General features: G+C 42.7%; 1 pseudogene; it reads right to left on the bottom strand.

Moving 5' to 3' along the window:
* Positions 1 to 1,325: 1,325 nt before the first annotated feature.
* Positions 1,326 to 26,138, bottom strand: part of LOC119879238 — a 31,270-nt pseudogene continuing 6,457 nt past the window's right edge.

Genomic DNA, 26,138 nt, shown 5'->3' with positions numbered 1-26,138 from the left:
GTATGTCATAGACAAAGCTGTCATCATCAAAATGTTATCATACTGGCACAAAAACAGACACATTGATCAAGGAATGGACTAGAGAACTCAGAAATGGACCCTCAACTCTATGGTCAACTAATCTTCGACAAAGCAGAAAAGAATATCCGCTGGAAAAAGTACAGTCTCTTCAACAAATTGGACAGCCACATGCAGAAGAACTCAACTGAACCATTCTCTTACACCACACACAAAGATAAACTCAAAATGGATGAAAGACCTAAAGGTTAAATAGCAATCCATCACAATCCTAGAGAAAAACACAGGCAACAACTTCTTTGATCTTGGCCATAGCGACTTATGCAAGACATGTCTATAAAAGCAAGGGAAACAAGAGAAAAACTGAACTACTGGGACTTCATCAAGTTCAAAAGCAAAGGAAAAAGTCCATAAAACTAAGAAGCAACCTACAAAATGGGAGAAGGCATTGCAATGACATATGAGACAAAAGGCTAATATCTAAGATCTATAAAGAACTATGAAGTCTACACTCAAACAAGTATCCAGCGAAGGAATGGGTGGAAGACATGAACAGACATTTCTCCAAAAAAATCCTACACGTGGAGAACAGACAACATGATAAAAAATGCTCCACATCACTCATTATCAGGAAAATACAAACTAAACAAAACCCACAATGAGATACCATCTCACATCTGTCAGAATGGCTAAAATGAACAAGGCCGCTGGCCCCTGCCAGAGTACTGGGAATCAAAGAGAGGCTCGAGCTTCCTGGCGGCGAAGCGTCCTGGCTCAATGGACTGGATGGGCACAATGACAAGGGCCTGGTCTTCGCCATCAGCATGCCCGACCACAGTATTCATCTGGTGTTGTGGAAGGAGCACGGCTGACGCCACGTGCTGGCCGCCGGTGACTGTGGGTGCTGGGGCTCCAGGGTTTCAGTGCGACCTCTGGCAGCCGACTGCATGAACCAAAGCTCTCACCTAACGGTAGCGCAGTGCACAATCATTTATCTGTGTTTGCCAGGGGGCCAGAGCTCGGGCGGGGGAGGGCTTGTTTTCTTGACACACAGCACAGCATGCTAACAGAGTACACCATTGACTTCATTTGTACTTAGTTACGTTGGTCAGTATAAGAGGATGCATTGAGGGTTCATCTTTCTTGAATATTGGTTTTCAGTAAAGAAAGTTAAATGGATAAAAAAAACTGGCGATGACAGTGTAAGTATGGCCAGCTGTCGGTGGTCTCATGGTCATTAAAGAGTTAAAGATTCTGAGTATTTAAGTGCTAATAATTACAATTTTTATCCAATTTTTTATTAAGTAAATTCTAGCAAGTAATATACATATTACTGCAGATAAAACCATCATTGGGAATTATTAAATTGATTGCATATTTTGAGCTACTCTTTATGAAGAGAAGTAAAATACTTGGTATGTGTAAGGCAGCAGAGAGTTGGCTTAGGGACTCTCAGCTATTTCTAGAAAAATTGGTTAGTAAAAATAGCATTCAGCTTATTTTCCTTAGCAAGACTATTCTGAGGATGGAATCTGTGACTCAGCAGCAGCGCAGACGCTGTCCCTTCAAACACCTGGTTGCCCATTTTCCACTGTTATGCTGATGCCTTTTTACTCATCTCATGTTTGATTAGGCGTCCTCCCTGAATGAGCTGGGCTACTTCATTTGTGGCATGGCATGCAAACAGAAGCCAGGTTCAAGGCTGGACCTTGTAGGCAAATCTCATGAATGTCAAGGAGTAACAACAGAGGGCAAATGTCATCCGCCCACTGATAATCTCTGGAGACTTTTTCATGTCATTGATGGCAGCAATGGGAAGACCCCAGTTGGCTACAGGGCCCCAGAAATGCGTACTCATGAGGCAGTCCCAAAAGTCCTTGCTCCGGACATAGTCTGCCACCAACAAGAAATGTTGGCGAGGATGTGGAGAAAGGGGAACCCTCTTGCATTGTTGGTGAGAGTGCAAACTGGTGCAGCCACTCTGGAAAAGTGTCCCCAGGACAGGAGAGCCCAGCCTGGAGAAGCAGGAGTTTCACCATTCTTCCCGGACAGGAAGGCGCTCTCAGGGAGTTAGAGCAGGATTCCCAGGAGGGCAGGGATGACCTCAGACTCCCAGGGACACTAACAGACCACCTGCGCCCCAGGGAGAGCACACCACACCCCACGGCTGAGCTCCCTAAAGGGCTGCAGCGTGCCTGGCTGGACCCGTGAACAACTCAGAGGCAGCTCAGGTGGAGGCACCTGGGGCAGGGGGCTGCTCGTCCAAGGGAGCAGCTCGGAGGCAGCTTGAGCAGCGGGGGGTCTCCACAGCCCCCAGGAGCAGCTCAGATGCGGCTACAGCAGAGGCTCCACGCAGAAGGGGCTGCGCAGCTGGGAGCGCGAATCCAACAGCGCAGGCCGGGAGCACAGGGTGCCTGCGGACACAGTCCAGGATCCGGCGCTCCCCCGGGGACAGGCAGAGGCCAGGAGGGACAGGACAGCAAGGACACTCCTGCCCCAAGTTGAGCAGATCAGCGGCCCCTCCCCCAGAGCATCCAGGCCCCTGCAGACTGAGAGCTCCGTAGTTACTGCAGGAGCTGATTCCAGGGCTCTAGAGCTGGCCGCCGCCACTGTTGTTGTTCCTACTGGGGCCTCACAGGATAAAAAAACCCCAATAAGCCTCATAGTGCCCTCACTGTATAAACAGGTTAAACATCTTTCACTGAGCCCTGAACTAGGCAGGGGGCTGAGCAGCTCCCCAAAGTGCTAACACCTGAAAATCAGAACAGCAAGCCCCTACCCCAGAAGACCAGCTAGACAGACAGGAAAAAAAAATTATTGATCAACCAGTGCTGGAAAGTTCCAGTGGAAGTCGAGGAATTTACAGTATACAGAATCAGAGTGTACTCCCCTTATTTTTTTTTTTTGTTTTTTGTTTTTTGATTTCTGTTTGTTCCTCCCCCCCCCCCATATTTTTGTTTTTCTCTTTTCTTCTCTTTTTTTACTTTTTTCTCTTTTTTTTTCTCTTCTTTTTTAAGTTTTTTTCTTTCCTTCCTTCTCTTCTCTCTTTTTCTCCTTTCCCCCAATAGAAATTGTTTTTGGCAACTCTGCACTGAGCAAAATGACTAGAAGGAAAACCTTACCTCAAAAGAAAGAACCAGAAACAGTCCTCGCTCCCACAGAGTTACAAAATTTGGATTACAATTCAATGTCAGAAAGCCCATTCAGAAGCACTATTATAAAGCTACTGGTGGCTCTAGAAAAAAGCATAAAGGACTCAAGAGACTTCATGACTGCAAAATTTAGATCTAATCAGGCCGAAATTAAAAATCATTTAAATCACTTAAAAATCCAAACTAGAGGTCCTACAGACCAGGGTTGATGAGGTGGAAGAACGAGTGAGTAACATAGAAGACAGGTTGATGGCAAGGAAGGAAGCAGAGGAAAAGAGAGAAAAACAAAAGACCATTAGGAAAGGTTAAGGGAAGTAAATGACAGCTTAAGAAGGAAAAATCTACATTTAAAGGGGGTTCCAGAGGGTGTCGAAAGGAACAGAGGACCAGAAAGTGTATGAGAACAAATCATAGCAGAGAACTTCCCTAACTTGAGGAAGGAATCAGGCATGAAGATCCTGGAGCTAGAGTGATCCTCCCCTAAAAGCAATAAAAACCATTCAACACCCTGATATTTCATCATGAAACTTCCAAATTCCAAAGATAGAGAAGATCCTCAAAGCAACAAGATACAAAGGATCCCTAAACTTTATGAGGAGAAGTAGTAGGTTAACAGCAGACCTCTCCCCAGCGACCTGGGTGGCCAGAAAGGGCTGGCATGATATATTCAGGGTCCTAAATGAATTGCCAACATATAGCATATCTCCCATGGTCATCACGTCAAGTGCCCCCCTCAGCGCATGTCATCCAGTCACCCCAACCATCCAGGAAACTCCCTTACCAGTACCCCTTTTTCATTGCTCAGAGTTAGGAGTCTCTCATATTCTGTCATCATCAACTGATATTTTCACTCATTTTCTCTCCGTTTCCCTTTATTCCCTTTCACTATTTTTTATTATGCCAAATGAATGAGACCATATAATGATTGCCTATCTCTGATTGACTATTTTCCCTCAGCATTATACCCTCCAGTTCCATCCACATCGAAGCAAGTAGTATCTCTTTGTCGTTTCTATTTTCTTTTTTCTTTTTTTTTTGTACTTAACAAATATATTCAGAACATTTCATCCTAAAGCAGCAGAAGACAGTCTTTTTGAGTGCATATGAAACATTCTCCAGAATAGATCACATACCAGGTCACAAATCAGACCTGAACAAGTACAAAAAGATGAAGACTATACCATGCATAGTTTCCAACCACAATGCCATGAAACTTAAGGTCAACCACAAGAAAAAAACTGGAAATACCACTAATACATGGGGGTTAAAGAATATCCTACTGCTTATAATGAATGGGTTAATCAGAAATTAAAGTGTAAATTAAAAAATACATGGAAGGAAATGAAAATGAAAACATGAAGGTAATATTAAAAGATGTCTTTACTGATCCTCTGATTTTCACACATGCTCTTCTTAACCTCCATTATGGAGTTCATCCAATTTCTACCGGGTATTTGGGATTAATCACCCAGCCAGCATAGTAACTTCCTTCCTTGCCTATTGATTCAGGGGCCTGAAGAGCTCAAAGTGGCCAGGCACCAGTTTCAATTTCCAGATCAGTGGGATTGTTTTTGTGTCTCTCTTTGAACCTGAGACCTCTAGGCCAGCAGAATAATAAATCGTGGGAAAGAAAGAAACATTTTGCAAGTAGATCATGACGGGTTATAGTGAGTAGTACAACTCCCAGTTCCAGTCCTTGATTCCTGCACCTGTAAATGTGAGCTATGTGAGAAACAGCATCATACATTAGAAGCTGATTTAGAAGATATATAGCCCTCTGGGGAACCTTGTCCTACCCTGCAAGGAATTGCCACCTAGATAGCACTACAGCTGAATCTTTTATTTTTAATTTTTCTTAAATTTATTTTTTATTGGTGTTCAATTTGCCAACATATAGAATAACACCCAGTGCTCATCCCATCAAGTGCCCTTCTCAGTGCCTGTCACCCAGTGACCCCCAAGCCATGCCCACCTCCCTTTCTACCACCTCTAGTTCATTTCCCAGAGTTTGGAGTCTCTCATTCTGTTTCCCTTTCTGATTTTTCAGACTGATTTTATCTCATTTCCGCTTTATTTCCTTTCACTATGTTTTATAGTCCCCAAATGAAGGAGACCATATAATATTTGTCCTTCTCCGATTGACTTATTTCACTCGGCATAATACCCTCCAGTTACAACCACATCAAAGCAAACGATGGGTATTTGTCGTTTCTAATGGGTGATTGAGTTCAAATTTTTAAAGAGTAAAATGAAAGTAAGATAAAATAAAATATGTGTGTAAATTCAATGGGAAAATAGGAAGTCAAAATAATGAGAGACATGGCTGTCGACAAGATGGGGGAAGTGTAGGATCCCGAAATCACCTGTCCTCATCAACTTACCTAGATAACTTTCAAATCATCCTGAAACCCGATGAATTCGTCCTCTGATTTAAAGAGAGAATAGCTGGAAGGCTAAAGTGAGAAGCGTTTGCGCTTCTATCAAGGTAGAAACACGGAAAAATAAATGAGTACACTCCAATGGGAGAGAGCCTCCACAAGGAGCCAGGCTAAGGCCAGGCAGGAGAGGACTCCAGGACGGGAAAGCCCAGACCGGGAGAATCAGGAACTTGACCAACATTCCTGGATGGAAAGGCACTCACAGGGAACTCAGGCAGGATCCCAGGATGGGCAGTGGAGCCCCCAGGTTCCCGGGGTCACTAACATAGGAAATGGGGAGAGCCGCCACAGACCATGGACGGAGCTCCAGCAATGGCTGGAGCGCGTACCCAGTGGGCCCCGGAACAGCGGAGGTGGCGGCTCTGGCAGCGGCTCGGCTAGGAGGGGAATGCATGGCCCTGGGAGAGCAATTCCAGAGGCACAGGCCCCGGACCCCAGGGTGCTGGGGGACACAGCAAGGATCCGGTGATCCCCTTGGGACATGTGGGGGCCGGGAGGACACAGGACCGCGAGGACGCTCCTGCCGCGGGGCCCCCCCGAGCTGTGCAGGTCAGTGCCCCCCATGCCCGCAGCATCCAGGCTCCCACGGACTGGGGTCTGCAGGAGTTACTGCGGGAGCTGACTCTAGGGCTGAAGAGCTGGCCACCGCCAGTGTTATTGTTCCTCCCTTATGTCACATTGTGCCTGGGATGGAGCGGGGCCACCAGGGAGCATGGGTCTCACAGGATAAACAGCTCCCAGGTAGCCATGCCCCTGGCAGGGGCCGGGGCAGCTCCCTCGGGGCACACACCTGACAATCAGAAAAGAAGGCCCCTCCCCCAGAAGATCACCTGGAAGGAAACAGGAAGAGCAAGTTCTTGACAAAGCAGCACTGGAAAGCTCCAGGGGAATTCGAGGGACTTAAACTATATAGAATCAGAGGCTACACCTCCTTGTTATTTTTTTTTAATTTTGAAATGTTTCTTTTTTTCCTTCCTTTCCCAGTACAACTTGTTTTTAGCCACCATGCACTGAGCAAAGTCCCTTGAAGGAAAAACTCACCCCAAAGAAAAAATCAGAAATAGTCCTCTCTCCCACAGAATTACAGAAATTGGGTAAAACTTCGATATCAGAACGCCGATGCAGAAGCAGAAAAATAATGCTACTGGTGGCTTTGGAAAAAAGTATGAAGGATTCAAGAGACTTCATGCCTGCAGAATATAGATCATTGATATTGGGTGGGAAAAATCTATTTCCTGTATCTGAATGCCTGTTTCCCTCCCCAATTTAGGAAAGTTTTCAGCTATGATTTCTTCAAATACATATTCTAGCCCTCTGTCCCTTTTGGTACCCTCGGTAACACCAGGTAAATGTAGATTTTTGTTTCTGAGGCTGTTATTTTTTCCCTTAACCTATCCTCATGATCTTTTTTCATTTTCTCTTTTTTCCTCAGTTTCCCTCCTTCTCATCAACTTGTCTTCTATGTCACTCACTCGTTTAATTGATTTTTAATTTTGGCCTGATTAGATCTAAGTTCTGTAGTCATGAAGTCTCTTGAATCCTTCATGCATTTTTCAAGAGCTTTATAATTGTGCTTCTGAATTGGATTTCTGACATTGAATTGTAATTCAAATTTTGTAAATCTGTGTGAGAGAGACCTGTTTCTGATTCTGTTTTTGAGGTTAGTTTTTCCTTCTAGTCATTTTATTCAGTGCAAAATGGCCAAAAACTAGTTGTATTGGGAAAAGGAGAAAAATAGAGAAGAGAAAGAAGAAAAGAAAAACAAAAAGAAAAAAGAATTTAAAAAAAAGAAAAGAAGGAAAAAAGAATAGAATAAAAGAAAAAAAGATGGGGGGGGGCAAAAAAACAGACACATAGATCAATGGAAAGAATTGAGAATCCAGAAGTGGACCCTCATCTTTATGGACAACTAATATTCGATAAAGGAGGAAAGACTATCCACTGGAAGAAAGTATCTTCAATAAATGGAGCTGGGGAAATTACACATCCACATGCAGAAGAATGAAACTAGACCACTCTCTTGCACCATACACAAAGATAAACTCAAAATGGATGAAAAATCTAAATGTGAGACAAGATTCCATCAAATCCTAGAGGAGAACACAGGCAACACCCTTTTAGAAATCGGCCACAGTAACTTCTTACAAGATACATCCATGAAGGCAAAAGAAACAAAAGCAAAAATGAACTTTTGCGACTTCATCAAGATAAGAAGCTTTTGCACAGCAAAGGATACAGTCAACAAAACTAAAAGACAACCTACAGAATGGGAGAAGACATTTGCAAATGACGTATCAGATAAAGGGCTAGTATCCAAGATCTATAAAGAACTTATTAAACTCAGCAGCAAAGAAACAAATGATCCAAACAGGAAATGTGCAAAAGACATGAACAGAAATGTCACAGAGGAAGACATAGACATGGCCAACAAGCACATGAGAAAATGCTCTGCATCCCTGGCCATGAGGGAAATACAAATCAAAACCACAATGAGATACCACCTCACACATGTGAGAATGGGGAAAATTAACAAGGCAGGAAATCACAAATGTTGGAGAGGATGTGGAGAAAGGTGAAACCTCCTGAACTGTTGGTGGGAATGTCTAAAATGAGTCTCTTGTACACAGCAAAGAGATGGGTTTTGCTCTTTTATCCGGTCTGAATCGGCAGCTGCACCTTTTGCTGGGGTCACTAAACCCATTCATATCCAAAGTTCCTATTGAAAGATATGTATTCAGTGTCATCATGATACCTATTCCGTCCCTGTTTTTGTGGATTGTTACCTTGGACTTCCTCTATTACAGATTCCCCCTTAGTATTTCTTGCAGAGCTGGCTTCATGATCACATATCCTTTCAGTTTCTGCCTATCTTGGAAACTCTTTATCTCTCCTATTATGAATGAGAGCCTTGCTGGATAAAGTATTCTTGGCTGCATGTTCTTCTCATTTAAGACCCTGACTATATCCTGCCAGCCCTCTCTGGCCTGCCAGGTCTCTGTGGAAGGGTCTGCTGTTATGCTAATCCTTCTCCCCATAAAATTTAGAGATTACTTTTCTCTTGCTTCTTTAAGGATTTTCTCTTTATCTTTGGAATTTGCAAGTTTCACTATTAAATGTCCAGGTGTAGAGTGGTTTTTATTGATTTCATGGGGGGATCTATCCATTTCCTGATCTGAATGCCTGTTTCCTGCCACAAATTAGGGAAGTTTTCAGCTCTGATTTGTTCAAATACATATTCTGGGCCTGTGTCCCTTCGGCACCCTCGGGACCCCAGATAAAAGTAGATTTTCCTTCGGAGGTTGTCATTTATTTCCATTAGCCTATCCTCATGATCTTTTAGTCATTTTTCTCTTCTCTTTGTTTCCTCAGTTTCCCTCCTTGACATCAACTTGTCTTCTATGTCACTCACTCATTCTACCACGTTAACTCTCATCGTTCTGACCTCTAGTTTGGATTGCATCTCATTTAATTGATTTTTAATTTTGGCCTGATTAGATCTAAATTCTGCAGTCATGAAGTGTCTTGAATCCTTTAGGGTTTTTTCTAGATCCACCAGTAGCTTTATAATTATGCTTGTGATTCGGCTTTCTAACACTGAGTTGTAATACAAATTTTGTAAGTCTTTGGGAGAGAGGGCTATTTCTGATTCTTTCTTTTGAGGAGAGTTTTTCCTTCTAGTCATTTTACTCAGTGCAGAGTGGCCAAAAAGAAGTTGTATTTCATAGAAGCGTGAACTCTTCTCTCACTGTAGCATTACAGCTGTTCTCTACTTAATTCTCAGGCCAAATTCCTAGGTTTTCAAGATGATATAGTTGTTATGTAGGTAATTGGGTAAGGATAGGTGACTTGGGGACCCTACTCTTCCACCATCTTGCCCCCACCTCCTCTGTTTTCCGTTTTAACGTGGTTTCTAGGCAACGATATCAGGAGAGTCACTGAGAAAACCATCTGACATTGGCCACCTAAGCTGCATGGTGATTGGCCACCTGAATCAGGACACACTGAGAGCCTGCCTGATTGGCTGCGGCATGGTGGTGACATACAGAAGGGCACTCTGATGCACCTGGGCTGATATAAAAGCATGGCAATCACACAGGCCCCCATGATGACAGAGATGGTACTTCATCCACAGATCTCCCTGCTCTCCCTCTAGTTTGCTTCCCTGTTTTCTGGCCCTGCCCATGGCAAGCCCCCTGTCCCATCACCTGCCCCAGGCCTCTTGTCAAAACTTTGGGCTCCACCTGCATGTTTGCACCTCCCTTCATCCCCCTCTGTGGTCCTGAGAGTCCTCGAACCCACTGCAGGCAACTCCTGTTCCCTTTTCCCACTGTGAGTTTGTCCTGGCTGCTCACGGACATATTCCCATGTGACCTGTGGGAGTGGGACACTGGGAATCGGTACCATGGATACTCAGGCAGATGAGAAAAGCCCCTCCCACACCTCTGGGGACAACACCGGGATCAGCACCGGAAAGCTGTGAGTCTATGTCCTGAGGAGCCCAGGGCACTAACTGCTTCTCTTGAGCTCTCCAACCCACCCAGATCAGCACAGGGCTCATGAATGCCCTAATCTTCCAGTCCACTCCCATGTGTACAATGTCTGAAGTGCCTCCATGCACCTGGCAGAGAGGGGTATTATGAAACAAGTAAGTCCTGGGACAAGGAGTCACCACATCACTGGACACGGTGGGGGTCATTGGAACACAGGCCCTCAGACCACGAGCTGCCTGCCCCAGCTCAGTAGTGGAGAAACGGATCGTCCAGATCCCTGGCTGACCAGGAGCCTGCAAAGGACAAATCCTCGAACACAGCAGGGCATGGAGAAATGCAGTCCCCAGAACAGAGCACCTACCAGGAGCCCTCAGATTGGGAACCTGCTGATCCCAGGTGCCCCAGGGCATGTGGGTCACCCAAACACTGAAGGGACCAGGAACCCTCATACCACCAGTCTCCAGCTGAGCCCAGAAGAAGGCAAGGGGGTCCAGGGAACACTGGGTTTGCAGAATGCCTCCAAATAATGAGCCCTGCATCCCAGCTCATCATTGGGGAAATGAGGCACCTGCACAGTGGGATCAGCATGTTGCTTGGACCTGGAGACCAACATCACAGCTCAGCTTTACTCACTTAGGCCACTGGTAAGTGGGCTCACCTTGTGATTTTGGACTTGTGGTTACACAACCTAGACATGGCTAGGCCAAGCAGGCCCCTGGATAGCAGGCTCACCATGTGCCATTGGACCCCTAGACTCACAGCATATCTCAGCACTAGGGCAAGCTGGCCTCTACTTAGGAAGAATTCATGAGATTGAGAAAGCTCTCAAAGGACTTCTCAAAGAAAAGATAAAGAATCCCAACAAATAAAATCATAAATGAAATTGGCAGATCACAACCAACTCCAAATAAATGCGAACAATTATAAAGGCATTCAAACTGGCAAGGAAGAAGTCAACATCTCACTTTCCTCAGATGACATGATACTTTATTTGGAAAACACAAGAGTTTGCAACTTTGCTAGGACTCATATTGTATTTCAGCAATGTGGCAGGATAAAAAAATCAATGTAGAGAAATCTGCTTTATTTCTAGACACAAAAATGATATAGACGAAAGAGAAATTAAGGGCTGATCCTATTTACAATTGCACCGGAAACCATAAAATACCTAGGAATTAACGTAATGAAAGAGGTAAAGGATCTGTAACTAAAAACTATAGAACACCTAAAAAGAAATTGTGGAAGAGCAAAGAGATTCATTAACATTCCATATTCATGGATTTGAAGTATCAATATTGTGAAAATGTCCATGCAACCCAGGACAATGTACACTTTTGAAGTAGTCCCTATCAAAATACCCTTGACATTTTTCACAGTTCAGAAACAAATATTTCTAAGTTTTGCATGGAACCAGAGGAGACCCCAATTTGCCATAGGAATGTTCAAAAAGAAATCAAAAGCAGTTTATATCACAATGTCTGGACTTCAGGCTGTATTTTGTCTAAGGTTTTTTCTGCATGTCATAGACAAAGCTGTCATCATCAAAATGTTATTGTACTGGCACAAAAACAGACACATTGATCAAGGAATGGAAGAGGGAACCCAGAAATGGACCCTCAACTCTATAGTCAACTAATCTTCGACAAAGCAGAAAAGAATATCCGCTGGAAAAAGGATGGTCTCTTCAACAAATTGGACAGCCACATGCAGAAGAATGCAACTGGACCATTCTCTTACACCACACACAAAGATAAACTCAAAATGGATGAAAGACCTAAAGGTGAAATAGCAATCCATCACAATCCTAGAGGAAAACACAGGCAACAACCTCTTTGACCTTGGCCATAGCAACTTATGCAAGACATGTCTGTAAAGGCAAGGGAAACAAAAGCAAAACTGAACTATTGGGACTTCATCAAGATAAAAAGCAAAGGAAACAGTCCATAAAACTAAGAAGCAACCTACAAAATGGGAGAAGGCATTTGCAAATGACATAGGAGATAAAAGGCTAATATCCAAGATCTGTAAAACACTTATGGAACTCAAGACCCAAAACCAGTAATCCAGTGAAGAAATGGGCAGAAGAGATGAACAGACATTTCTCCAAAGAAGACAACACGTGGCCAACAGACACACATGAAAAAAATGCTACACATCACTCATTATCAGGAAATTACAAAACAAAACAAAACTCACAATGAGATACCACCTCACATCTGGCAGAAAGGCTAAAATGAACAAGACAGAAAAACAACAAACTTTGGCCAGGTTGTGGAGAAAAGGGTACCGTCTTGCACTGTTGGTGAGAATGCAAAGTGGAGCAGCCACTCTGGAAAAGGGAGCAGGATCCTCAAGAACTTAAAAACAGAGCTACCCTATGACCTAGCAAATGTGCTACCGCGTATTTACCACAAAGATACAGAGGTAGTGAAAAGAAGGGTCACCTGCACCCCAATGTTCACAGCAGCAATGTCCACAATGGTCAAAATGTGGAACGAGTCCACATATCCATCGCCAGATGAATGGATAAAGAAGATGTGGGCTATAGTTACAATGGGATATTACCGAGCCTTTAGAAAGGACGAATCTTTACCACTTCTATCGACATGGATGGAACTGGAGGGTATTAGTCAGAGAGTGAAATAAGTCAGTCAGTGAAAGACAATTATCATATGGTTTCATTCATATGTGAAACATAAGAAACATTGCATAGAATCATAGGGGAAGGGAGGGAAAACTGAATGGGAAGTCATCAGAGAGAGAGAGAAAAACCATGACAGATTCTTAACTCTGTGAAATAAACTGAGGGTCGCTAGAGGGGAAGTGGATGGGGGATCAGGACCTGGGTAAGGGGCATCAAGGAGGGCACTGGTGTGATGAGCACTGGGTGTTACACACAAATGATAATTTATGGATCGCTACATCTGAAACTAATGGTTTATTATATGCTGGCAAATTGAATTCAAATTTTTAACAAGTAAAATAGAAATAAGATAAAATAACATATTTGTGTAAATAGAATGGGAAAATAGGAAATCAAGATAATAAGAGCCAAGACTGTCAGCAAGATGGCAGAAGAGTAGGATTCCGAAATCCCCTATCCCCAAAAACTTACTTAGATGACTTTCAAATCATCCTGAAAACCTACGAATTCGGCCTGGGATTTAAAGAGAGAACAGCTGGAAGGTTACAGTGAGAAGAGTTTGCGCTTCTATCAAGATAGGAAGACGAAAAAATAAATAACAAGACTCCAGAGTGGGAGGGGAGAACCCCCACGAAGAGCCGCGCTAAGGCCAGGCAGTAGACACTCCAGGACAGGAAAGCCCAGACCGGGAGAATCAGGAACTTTACCAACATTTCCAGATGGAAAGGCGCTCACAGGGAACTCGGGCAGGATCCCAGGAGGGGCAGTGGAGCCCCCAGGGTCCCGGGGTCACTAACAGAGGAAGTGGGGAGAGAGCGCCACACACCATGGGCGGAGCTCTGAAAAGGTCTGGAGCGCACACCCATCGGATCTCGGGAGCAGCTCAGGTGGTGGCTCTGGCAGCAGCTCGGCAAGGAGGAGAATGCGTGGCCCGCAGGAAGGGAGAGTGATTTCAGCAGCGCAGGCCCGGGAGCCCAGGGCCCCGGGTGACAAAGCCCAGGATCTGGCGATCCCCTTGGGCAATCAGGGGCGGGAGGACACAGGACAGCGAGGACGCTCCTGCCACCGGGCACACCTGAGCTGTGCAGGTCAGTGCCACCAACACCCAGTGCTGCCAGGCTCTTGCGGACTGGGAACTGCAGGACTTAATGTGGGAGCTGACTTTCGGATTGGAGAGCTGGCCGCTGCCAGTGTTGTTGTTCCTCCCAAGTCACCTTGCGCCTGGGTTGGAGTGGGGCGGCCAGGGAACATGGGCCTCACAGGATAAACAGCTCCCAGGGAGCCGAGCCCCCGGCAGGGGGTGGGGCAGCTCCCCTGGTGCTCACACCTGACTATCAGCAGAGCAGGACCCTCCCTCACAAGACCAGCTGGAAGGAAAGGGGAAGAGCAAATTCTTAACCAAGCAGCGCTGGAAAGCTCCAGGGGGAAGTTGAGGGACTTACAGTATATAGAATCAGAGGAGACCCCTCCTTGTTATATTTTTTTAAGCTTTGAAAATTTTCTTGTTTTTTGTTGATTTGTTTGTTTTTGTTTTTTGTTTCCCCCCTTTTTTCTTTATTTCCTTCCTTTTTCCAGTACGACTTGTTTTTAGCCACTCTGCACTGAGCAAAATGACTAGAAGGAAGAAGTCACCACAAAAGAAACAATCACTAACAGTCCTCTCTCCCACAGAGTTACAGAATTTGGGTGACAATTCGATGTCAGAATGCCAATACAGAAGCACAATTATAAAGCTACTGATGGCTCTGGAAAAAAGAATGAAAGATTCAAGAGACTCATGACTGCAGAATTTCGATCTAATCAAGCCAAAATTAAAATCAATTAAATGAGATGCAATCCACACTGGAGGTCCTAACGATGAGGTTAATGAGGTAGAAGAATGATGAGTGACATAGAAGACATGTTGATGGCAAGGAAGGATGCTGAGGAAAAAAGAGAAATAAAAAGACCATGAAGAAAGGTTAAGGGAAATAAATGACAGCCTCAGAAGGAAAAATCTACGTTGAAAGGGGGTTCCAGAGGCTGCTGAAAGGAACAGAGGACCAGAAAGTGTATTTGAACAAATCTTAGCTGAGAACTTCCCTAACTTGGGGAAGGAAACAGGCATCCACATCCTCGAGATAGAGAGATCCCCCCCCCCACAAAAATCAATAGAAGCCGTTCAACACCCCGACATTTCATGGTGAAACTTGCAAATTCCAAAGATAAAGAGAAGATCCTCAAAACACTAAGAGACAAGTGATAACACTTATGGGGAGAAGTATTAGGTTAACAGCAGATCTCTTCACAGAGCCCTGGAAGACCAGAAAGGGCTGGAAGGATATATTCAGGGTCCTAAATGAGAAGAGTTCAATTTGCCAACATATACCATATCACCCAGGTCTCATCCCTTCACGTGCCCCCCTCAGCGCCTGTCATCCAGTCACCCCAATGACCCAACACCTCCCTTCCCACTGCCCATTGTTCCTTTCCCAGAGTTAGGAGTCTCTCAGATTCTGTCATCCTCAACTTATATTTTCACTCATTTTCTCTCCTTTTCCCTTTATTCCCATTCACTGTTTTTTATACTCCCCAAATGATTGAGACCATATAATGATTGCTCATCTCAGATTGACTTTTTTCCCTCAGCATAATACCCTACAGTCCAATCCATGTCGAAGCAAATGGTGGGTATTTGTTGTTTCTAATGGCTGAGTAATATTCTATTGTATACATAAACCACATCTTCTTTATCCATTCATCTTTCAATGGACACTGAGGCTCCTTCAACTGTTTGGCTGTTGTGGACTTTGCTGCTACAAACATCGGTGTTGGTGTCTCAGCATTTCATTGCATCTGTATATTTGGGGTAAAACCCAAGCAGTGCAATTGCTGGGTCATAGGGCAGATCTATTTTTAACTCTTTGAGGAACCTCCACACAGTTATCCACAGTGGCTGCACCAGTTCACATTCCACCAGCAGTGTAGGATTGTTCCCCTTTCTCCACATCCTCTCCAACATTTGTGGTTTCCTGCTTTGCTAATTTTCCCCATTCTCATTTGTTTGAGGTGGTATCTCATTGTGGTTTTGATATGTATTTCCCTGATGGCAAGTGATGCTGAGCATTTCCTCATGTGCTTGTTGGTCATGTCTATGTCTTCCTCTGTGAGATTTCTGTTCATGTCTTTTCACCATTTAATGATTGGATTGTTTATTTCTTTGCTGTTTAGTTGAATAAGTTCTTTATAGATCTTGGATACTAGCCCTTTATCTGATAGGTCATTTGCAAATATCTTCTCCCATTCTGTAGGTTGTCCTTGGGTTTTGTTGACAGAATCTTTTGCTGTGCAAAAGCTTCTTATCTTGATGAAGACACAATAGTTCATTCTTGCTTTGGTTTCTCTTGCTTTCATGTATGAATCTTGCAAGACGTTACTGTGGCCAGGTTGAAAAAGGGTGTTGCTTGTGTTCTCCTCTAGGACTTTGATGGAATCTTGTCTCACTTAAGATCTTTCATCCATTTTCAGGTATCTTTGTGTATGGTACAGGAGAGTGGTCTAATCTCATTCTTTTGCATCTGGATGTCCAATTTTTCCAGCATCATTTATTGGAGAGACTTTTTCCAGTGGATAGTCTTTCCTCCTTTGTCGAATATTCGTTGACCATAAAGTTGAGGGTCCACTTCTGGATTCTCTATTCGGTTCCATTGATCCATGTGTCTGTTTTTGTGCCAGTACCACACTGTCTTGATGACCATAGCTTTGTAGTACAACCTGAAATCTGGCATTGTGATGCCCTCCGCTATGGTTTTCTTTTTTTTTAATTCCCCTGACTATTCAGGGTCTTTTCTGATCCTACAGAAATCTTAAAATAATCTGTTCCAAGTCTCTGAAGAAAGTCCATCATATTTTGATCAGTGTTGCATTAAACATGTAAATTGCCCTGGGTATCATTGATATGTTCACAAAATGAATTCTTCCAATCCATGAGCATGAAATATTTTTCCATCTGTGTCTTCCTCAATTTCCTTCAGAAGTCTTCTGTAGTTTTTAGGGTATAGATCCTTTACCTTGTTGATTAGGTTTATTCCTAGGTATCTTATGCTTTTGGATGCAATGGTAAATGGATTGACTCCTTAATTTCCCTTTCCTCAGTCTCATTGTTAGTGTATAGAAATGCCAGTGACTTCTGGGCATTGATTTTGTATCCTGCCATGTGGCCAAATTGCTGTATGAGTTCTATCAATCTTGGGGTGGAGTCTTTTGGGTTTTCTACAGAGTATCATGTCATTGGCAAAGAGAGAGAGTTTGATTTCTTCTTTGCCAATTTGAATACATTTATTTATTTTTGTTGTCTGACTGCTGAGGCTAGGACTTCTGGTACGATGTTGAATAGCTGTGGTGAGAGTGGACATCCCTGTCTTGTTCCTGATCTTAGGGGAAAGGCTTCCAGTGTTTCCCCATTGAGAATGATATTTGCTATGGTCTTTTCGTAGAGGGCTTTTAAGATGTTGAGGAATGTTCCCTCTATCCCTACACTCTGGAGAGTTTTGATCAGGAATGGATGCTTGCATTTTGTCAAATGCTTTCTCTGTATCTATTGAGAGGATCATATGGTTCTTGTTTTTCTATTGCTTATGTGATGAATGACATTGATTATTTTATGAGTGTTGAACCAGCCTTGCATCCCGGGGATAAATCCTACTTGATTTATCCTACTTGAATAATCCTACATGATTATTCATGGTGAATAATCTTCTTAATGAATTTTAGTACCCTATTGGCTAATATCTTGTGGAGAATTTTTGCATGCATGTTCATCAGGGATATTGGTCTATAATTCTCCTTTTTGGTGGGGTCTTTGTCTGGTTTTGGAATTAAGGTGATGCTGGCCTCATAGAACGGATTTGAAATTACTCCACCTCTTTCTATCTTTCTGAACAGATTTAGTAGAATAAGAATGGTTTCTTCTTTAAACGTTTGATAGAATTCCCCTGGGAAGCCATCTGGCCCTGGACTTTTGTGTCTTTGGAGGTTTTTGATGACTGCTTCAATTTCTTTTCTGGTTATTGGCCTGTTCAGGTTTTGTATTTCTTCCAGTTCCAGTTTTGATTGTTTGTGGCTTTGTAGAAATGCGTCAATTTCTTCTAGATTGCCTAATTTATTGGTGTTTAGCTGTTCATAATATGTTTTAAAATCATTTGTATTTCCTTGTTGTTGGTAGTTATCTCTCCTTTCTCATTCATGATTTTATTAATTTGAGTCTATTATGTCTTCTTTTTTAAAAGGCTGACTAATGATTTATCTATCTTATTAATTCTTTCAAAGAACCAACTCCTGGCTTTGTTCATCTGTTCCACACTTCTTCTGGTCTCTATTATATTGAGTTCTGCTCCAATCTTTATTAACTCTCTTCTTCTGCTGTGTGTAGGATCTATTTGCTGTTTTTTCTCCAGCTCCTTTAGGTGCAAGGTTTGCTTTCGTATTTGAGTCCTTTCCAGTATTTGGATGGATACTCATAATGCAATGTATTTCTCCCTCAGGACTGCTTGTGCTGTATCCCAAGGATTTTGAACGGTTGTATGTTCATTCTCATTAGTGCCCATGAAACTTTATAATTCTTCTCTAATTTCCTACTTGGCCCTTTCATCTTTTAGCAGGATGTTCCATAACCTCCATGTGTTTGAAATCCTTCTAAACTTCTTCTTGTGATTTAGTTCTTATTTCAAAGCATTATGGTCTGAAAATATGCAGGGGACTATCCCAATCTTTGGGTGTCTTTTAAGACCTGATTTGTGACCCAGTATGTTGTCTAATCTGGAGAAAGTACCATGCGCACTTGGATGGGAAGTTCTCTAAATATCTGTTAAATCCATCTGGTTCAGTGTCAAATCGAATCAAATCGAAATTAATCGAATCAAATCGAATCGAAACGAATCGAATGGAAATTATTCGAAATGAATCGAATCAAAAATAAACGAATCAAATCGAATCGAAACGAATCAGATCAAAAATAATCGAATCGAAACGAATCGAATAGAAAATAATCGAATCGAATCAAATAGAAAAAATCGAATCGAATCAATTCGAAACGAAGAGAATCGAAATAATCTAATCAATTCGAACCAAATCGTATCGAAAATAATCTAATCGGAGAAGAGTTCGCGCATCTATCAAGGTAGGAAGACGGGGAAAAAGAAATAAAGAAACAAAGGCCTCCAAGGGGGAGGGGCCCCGCGAGGAGCCGGGCTGAGGCCGGGGCGAGTGTCCCCAGGACAGGAGAGCCCCGTCCCGGAGGAGCAGGAGCTGCACCGACCTTCCCGGGCGGAAAGGGGCTCGCGGGGAGTTGGAGCAGGACCCAGGAGGGCGAGGATGCCCTCGGGCTCCCTGGGACAGTAACAGAGCAACTGCGCGCCCAGGAGAGTGCGCCGAGCTCCCCAAGGGCTGCAGCGCGCACGGCGGGACCAGGAGCAGCTCGGGGGGGGGCTCGGGGGCGGCTCCGCGGAGGGGGCTGCGCTGCCCGGGAGCACGAATCCAACAGCGCAGGCTCCGGAGCACAGGGCGCCGGGACACAGCCCAGGATCCCGCCTCCCCCGGGACAGGCAGAGGCCGGGAGGGCCCAGGACTGCAAGGACGCTCCTGCCCCAGCTGAGCAGAGCAGCGGCCCCGCCCCGGAGCCTCCAGGCCCTGCAGACGGAGTTCCTGCCGGAGCTGAATCCAGGTTTCCAGAGCTGCCCCGCCACTGGGGCTGTTCCTCCTGCGGCCTCACGGGGTAAACAACCCCCACTGAGCCCTGCACCAGGCAGGGGCACAGCAGCTCCCCCAACTGCTAACACCTGAAAACCAGCACAACAGGCCCCTCCCCCAGAACACCAGCTAGACGGACAACTTCCAGGAGAAGCCGAAGGACTTAAAGAACACAGAATCAGAAGATACTCCCCTGTGGTTCTTTTTGTTTGTTTGTTTGTTTTGCTTTTTGATTTGTTTCCTTCCCCCACCCCCTTTTTTCTCCTTTCTTTTTCTTTCTCTTTTTCTTCTTTTTTTTTTCGTTTTTTTTTTCTCTTTTTCTTCCCTTTTTTTTTTCTCTTTCTCTTTTCTTTCCTTCTTTCTCTCCTCTCTTTTTCTCTTTTTCCCAATACAATTTGCTTTTGGCCACTCTGCACTGGGCAAAATGACTAGAAGGAAAACCTCACCTCAAAAGAAAGAATCAGAAACAGTCCTCTCTCCCACAGAGTTACAAAATCTGGATTACAATTCAATGTCAGAAAGCCAATTCAGAAGCACTATTATACAGCTACTGGTGGCTCTAGAAAAAAGTATAAAGGACTCAAGAGACTTCATGACAGTAGAATTTAGAGCTAATCAGGCAGAAATTAAAAATCAATTGAATGAGATGCAATCCAAACTAGAAGTCCTAACGACGAGGGTTAACGAGGTGGAAGAAAGAGTGAGTGACATAGAAGACAAGTTGATAGCAAAGAGGGAAACTGAGGAAAAAAGAGACAAACAATTAAAAGACCATGAAGATAGATTAAGGGAAATAAACGACAGCCTGAGGAAGAAAAACGTACGTTTAATTGGGGTTCCCGAGGGCGCCGAAAGGGACAGAGGGCCAGAATATGTATTTGAACAAATTCTAGCTGAAAACTTTCCTAATCTGGGAAGGGAAACAGGCATTCAGATCCAGGAAATAGAGAGATCCCCCCCCTAAAATCAATAAAAACCGTTCAACACCTCGACATTTAATTGTGAAGCTTGCAAATTCCAAAGATAAGGAGAAGATCCTTAAAGCAGCAAGAGACAAGAAATCCCTGACTTTTATGGGGAGGAGTATTAGGGTAACAGCAGACCTCTCCACAGAGACCTGGCAGGCCAGAAAGGGCTGGCAGGATATATTCAGGGTCCTAAATGAGAAGAACATGCAACCAAGAATACTTTATCCAGCAAGGCTCTCATTCAAAATGGAAGGAGAGATAAAGAGCTTCCAAGACAGGCAGCAACTAAAAGAATATGTGACCTCCAAACCAGCTCTGCAAGAAATTTTAAGGGGGACTCTTAAAATTCCCCTTTAAGAAGAAGTTCAGTGGAACAGTCCACAAAAACAAAGACTGAATAGATATCATGATGACACTAAACTCATATCTCTCAATAGTAACTCTGAATGTGAACGGGCTTAATGACCCCATCAAAAGGCGCAGGGTTTCAGACTGGATAAAAAAGCAGGACCCATCTATTTGCTGTCTACAAGAGACTCATTTTAGACAGAAGGACACCTACAGCCTGAAAATAAAAGGTTGGAGAACCATTTACCATTCGAATGGTCCTCAAAAGAAAGCAAGGGTAGCCATCCTTATATCAGATAAACTAAAATTTACCCCAAAGACTGTAGTGAGAGATGAAGAGGGACACTATATCATACTTAAAGGATCTATTCAACAAGAGGACTTAACAATCCTCAATATATATGCTCCGAATGTGGGAGCTGCCAAATATATAAATCAATTATTAACCAAAGTGAAGAAATACTTAGATAATAATACACTTATACTTGGTGACTTCCATCTAGCTCTTTCTATACTCGATAGGTCTTCTAAGCAAAACATCTCCAAAGAAATGAGAGCTTTAAATGATACACTGGACCAGATGGATTTCACAGATATCTACAGAACTTTACATCCAAACTCAACTGAATACACATTCTTCTCAAGCGCACATGGAACTTTCTCCAGAATAGACCACATATTGGGTCACAAATCGGGTCTGAACCGATACCAAAAGATTGGGATGGTCCCCTGCATATTCTCAGACCATAATGCCTTGAAATTAGAACTAAATCACAACAAGAAGTTTGGAAGGACCTCAAACACATGGAGGTTAAGGACCATCCTGCTAAAAGATAAAAGGGTCAACCAGGAAATTAAGGAAGAATTAAAAAGATTCATGGAAACTAATGAGAATGAAGATACAACCGTTCAAAATCTTTGGGATGCAGCAAAAGCAGTCCTAAGGGGGAAATACATCGCAATACAAGCATCCATTCGAAAACTGGAAAGAACTCAAATACAAAAGCTAACCTTACACCTAAAGGAGCTAGAGAAAAAACAGCAAATAGATCCTACACCCAAGAGAAGAAGGGAGTTAATAAAGATTCGAGCAGAACTCAACGAAATCGAGACCAGAAGAACTGTGGAACAGATCAACAGAACCAGGAGTTGGTTCTTTGAAAGAATTAATAAGATAGATAAACCATTAGCCAGCCTTATTAAAAAGAAGAGAGAGAAGACTCAAATTAATAAAATCATGAATGAGAAAGGAGAGATCACTACCAAACCAAGGAAATACAAACGATTTTAAAAACATATTATGAACAGCTATACGCCAATAAATTAGGCAATCTAGAAGAAATGGACGCATTCCTGGAAAGCCACAAACTACCAAAACTGGAACAGGAAGAAATAGAAAACCTGAACAGGCCAATAACCAGGGAGGAAATTGAAGCAGTCATCAAAAACCTCCCAAGACACAAGAGTCCAGGGCCAGATGGCTTCCCAGGGGAATTTTATCAAACGTTTAAAGAAGAAACCATACCTATTCTCCTAAAGCTGTTTGGAAAGATAGAAAGAGATGGAGTACTTCCAAATTCGTTCTATGAAGCCAGCATCACCTTAATTCCAAAGCCAGACAAAGACCCCGCCAAAAAGGAGAATTACAGACCAATATCCCTGATGAACATGGATGCAAAAATTCTCAACAAGATACTGGCCAATAGGATCCCACAGTATATTAAGAAAATTATTCACCATGACCAAGTAGGATTTATCCCTGGGACACAAAGCTGGTTCAACACCCGTAAAACAATCAATGTGATTCATCATATCAGCAAGAGAAAAACCAAGAACCATATGATCCTCTCATTGGATGCAGAGAAAGCATTTGACAAAATACAGCATCCATTCCTGATCAAAACTCTTCAGAGTGTAGGGATAGAGGGAACATTCCTCGACATCTTAAAAGCCATCTATGAAAAGCCCACAGCAAATATCATTCTCAATGGGGAAGCACTAGGAGCCTTTCCCCTAAGATCAGGAACAAGACAGGGATGTCCACTCTCACCACTGCTGTTCAACATAGTACTGGAAGTCCTAGCCTCAGCAATCAGACAACAAAAAGACATTAAAGGCATTCAAATTGGCAAAGAAGAAGTCAAACTCTCCCTCTTCGCCGATGACATGATACTCTACGTAGAAAACCCAAAAGTCTCCACCCCAAGATTGCTGGAACTCATACAGCAATTCGGTAGCGTGGCAGGATACAAAATCAATGCCCAGAAGTCAGTGGCATTTCTATACACTAACAATGAGACTGAAGAAAGAGAAATTAAGGAGTCAATCCCATTTACAATTGCACCCAAAAGCATAAGATACCTAGGAATAAACCTCACCAAAGATATAAAGGATCTATACCCTCAAAACTATAGAACACTTCTGAAAGAAATTGAGGAAGACACAAAGAGATGGAAAAATATTCCATGCTCATGGATTGGCAGAATTAATATTGTGAAAATGTCAATGTTACCCAGGGCAATATACACGTTTAATGCAATCCCTATCAAAATACCATGGACTTTCTTCAGAGAGTTAGAACAAATTATTTTAAGATTTGTGTGGAATCAGAAAAGACCCCGAATAGCCAGGGGAATTTTAAAAAAGAAAACCATATCTGGGGGCATCACAATGCCAGATTTCAGGTTGTACTACAAAGCTGTGGTCATCAAGACAGTGTGGTACTGGCACAAAAACAGACACATAGATCAGTGGAACAGAGTAGAGAATCCAGAAGTGGACCCTGAACTTTATGGTCAACTAATATTCGATAAAGGAGGAAAGACTATCCATTGGAAGAAAGACAGTCTCTTCAATAAATGGTGCTGGGAAAATTGGACATCCACATGCAGAAGAATGAAACTAGACCACTCTCTTTCACCATACACAAAGATAAACTCAAAATGGATGAAAGATCTAAATGTGAGACAAGATTCCATCAAAATCCTAGAGAAGAACACAGGCAACACCCTTTTTGAACTCGGCCATAGTAACTTCTTGCAAGATACATCCACGAAGGCAAAAGAAACAAAAGCAAAAATGAACTATTGGGACTTCATCAAGATAAGAAGCTTTTGCACAGCAAAGGATACAGTCAACAAAACTCAAAGACAACCTACAGAATGGGAGAAGATATTTGCAAATGACATATCAGATAAAGGGCTAGTTTCCAAGATCTATAAAGAACTTATTAAACTCAACACCAAAGAAACAAACAATCCAATCATGAAATGGGCAAAAGACATGAACAGAAATCTCACAGAGGAAGACATAGACATGGCCAACATGCATATGAGAAAATGCTCTGCATCACTTGCCATCAGGGAAATACAAATGAAAACTACAATGAGATACCACCTCACACCAGTGAGAATGGGGAAAATTAACAAGGCAGGAAACAACAAATGTTGGAGAGGATGCGGAGAAAAGGGAACCCTCTTACACTGTTGGTGGGACTGTGAACTGGTGCAGCCACTCTGGAAAACTGTGTGGAGGTTCCTCAAACAGTTAAAAATATACCTGCCCTACGACCCAGCAATTGCACTGTTGGTATTTACCCCAAAGATACAAATGCAATGAAACGCCGGGACATCCTGCACCCCGATGTTTATAGCAGCAATGGCCACGATAGCCAAACTGTGGAAGGAGCCTCAGTGTCCAACGAAAGATGAATGGATAAAGAAGATGTGGTTTATGTATACAATGGAATATTACTCAGCCATTAGAAATGACAAATACCCACCATTTCTTCAACGTGGATGGAACTGGAGGGTATTATGCTGAGTGAAGTAAGTCAGTCGGAGAAGGACAAACATTATATGTTCTCATTCATTTGGGGAATATAAATAATAGTGAAAGGGAAAATAAGGGAAGGGAGAAGAAATGTGTGGGAAATATCAGAAAGGGAGACAGAACGTAAAGACTGCTAACTCTGGGAAACGAACTAGGGGTGTTGGAAGGGGAGGAGGGCGGGGGGTGGGAGTGCATGGGTGACGGGCACTGGGTGTTATTCTGTATGTTAGTAAATTGAACACCAATAAAAAAATAAATTAAAAAAAATTTAAAAACTAAAAAAAAAAAAGAAAATAATCTAATCGAATCGAATGGAAATGAATCAAATCGAAAATAATCGATTCGAATCGAATCGAATCTAAAATAATCGAATCGAATCGAAACGAATCGAATTTCAAATAATCAAATCGAAACGAATCGAATAGAAAATAATCGAATTGGGCAGCCCGGGTGGCTCAGCGGTTTAGTGCCGCTTTCAGCCCATGTCCTGATCCTGGAGACCCAGGATCGAGTCTCCTGTCAGGCTCCCTCCTTGGAGCCTGTTTCTCCCTCTGCCTGTGTCTCTGCCTCTCTCTCTCTCTCTCATTCTGTGTCTCTCATGAATAAATAAATAAAATGTTTTTAAAAAAATAATCGAAACGAATCAAATAGAAAAGAATCGATTCGAATCGATTCTTAACAAAGAGAATCGAAATAATCGAATCGATTCGAATCGAATCGAATCGAAAATAATCGAATAGAATCAAATCGAAACGAATTGAATAGAAAAAAATCGATTCGAATCGAAACAAAAAGAATCGAATCGAATCGAAATGAAAAGAATCGAAAATAATCGAATCGAAATGAATTGAATAGAAAATAATCGAATCGAATCAAATAGAAAATAATCGATTCGAATTGATTCAAAACGACGAGAATCGAAATAATCCAATCGATTCGAATTGAATTGAATCGAAAATAATAGAATCAAAACGAATTGAATAGAAAATAATTGAATCAATTCAAATTGAAAAGAATCGAATCGAATTGAAAAGAATCGAATCGAATCAAAAAGAATCGTATCAAATTGAATCAAATTGAATCGAAAAGAATTGAAACGTATCGAAAAGAATCGAATGGAATAGAAAAGAATCGAATCGAAAAGAATCGAATTGAATCAAGTAGAATCGAATCGAAAAGAATCGAATCGAATTGAAAAAATTGAATCCAATTGAATCGAAAAGAAATGAATCAATAAGAATCGAATCGAATCGAAAAGAATCGAACCGAATCAAATAGAAAAGAATCTAATCGAATCGAAAAGATTCGAATCGAATCGAATCAGAAATAATCCAAACGAAACGAATCGAATCGAAAGGATCGAATTGAAAAGAATCCAATCAAAAAGAATTGAAATGGGGATCCCTGGGTGGCGCAGCGGTTTAGCGCCTGCCTTTGGCACAGGGCGCGATCCTGGAGACCTGGGATCGAATCCCACGTTGGGCTCCCAGTGCATGGAGCCTGCTTCTCCCTCTGCCTGTGTC

Source organism: Canis lupus, unplaced genomic scaffold (genome assembly GCF_011100685.1).
Source record: "Canis lupus familiaris isolate Mischka breed German Shepherd unplaced genomic scaffold, alternate assembly UU_Cfam_GSD_1.0 chrUn_S472H633, whole genome shotgun sequence".
Classification (NCBI taxonomy): domain Eukaryota; kingdom Metazoa; phylum Chordata; class Mammalia; order Carnivora; family Canidae; genus Canis; species Canis lupus.
The sequence above is the reverse complement of the archived record's forward strand: the minus strand, read 5'-3'. Positions and strand labels throughout refer to the sequence as shown.